The sequence below is a fragment of the Gavialis gangeticus genome, unplaced genomic scaffold (genome assembly GCF_001723915.1).
Source record: "Gavialis gangeticus isolate Ggan-Ray unplaced genomic scaffold, GavGan_comp1, whole genome shotgun sequence".
Lineage (NCBI taxonomy): Eukaryota > Metazoa > Chordata > Crocodylia > Gavialidae > Gavialis > Gavialis gangeticus.
The window spans coordinates 23,759,883-23,760,182 of record NW_017729002.1 but is presented as its reverse complement, the minus strand read 5'-3'; the positions used below and the strand labels follow the sequence as shown (position 1 = coordinate 23,760,182).

The 300-nt window shown below is 60.0% G+C and overlaps 1 protein-coding gene across 3 annotated transcripts in view; it reads left to right on the top strand.

Annotated features, from left to right (window-relative positions):
* PIGQ (phosphatidylinositol glycan anchor biosynthesis class Q) overlaps positions 1-300 on the top strand; it is a 102,354-nt gene that overhangs the window by 65,246 nt on the left and 36,808 nt on the right. The gene's annotated exons all lie outside the window — the stretch shown is intronic.

Below are 300 nucleotides of genomic sequence, written 5' to 3'. Positions count from 1 at the left end.
TGGTGCCACTGGCCCAGCCATGGAGCTCCCTTCTGGAGGGGCAGGTCCCAGCACTTGGACAGCTTCCCCCAGTGGCAGCAGGCACCTGCCCTCCCTCACACACCTATCCCCTCTACACACCCCTGATATGTATGCACATCCAGCCCCCTGGACAGTCCCCAAGCCCTGGCCCTCCAACCCCTGTCCCCACAGATTTACCTGCATCCAGCTGCTGGGGCTGCTTCCATGACCCTGCCAGGCTGCATGCCAGGTACATAGTTCATAGTTCATAGTTTCTAGGGTCAGAAGGGACCTGAGAAG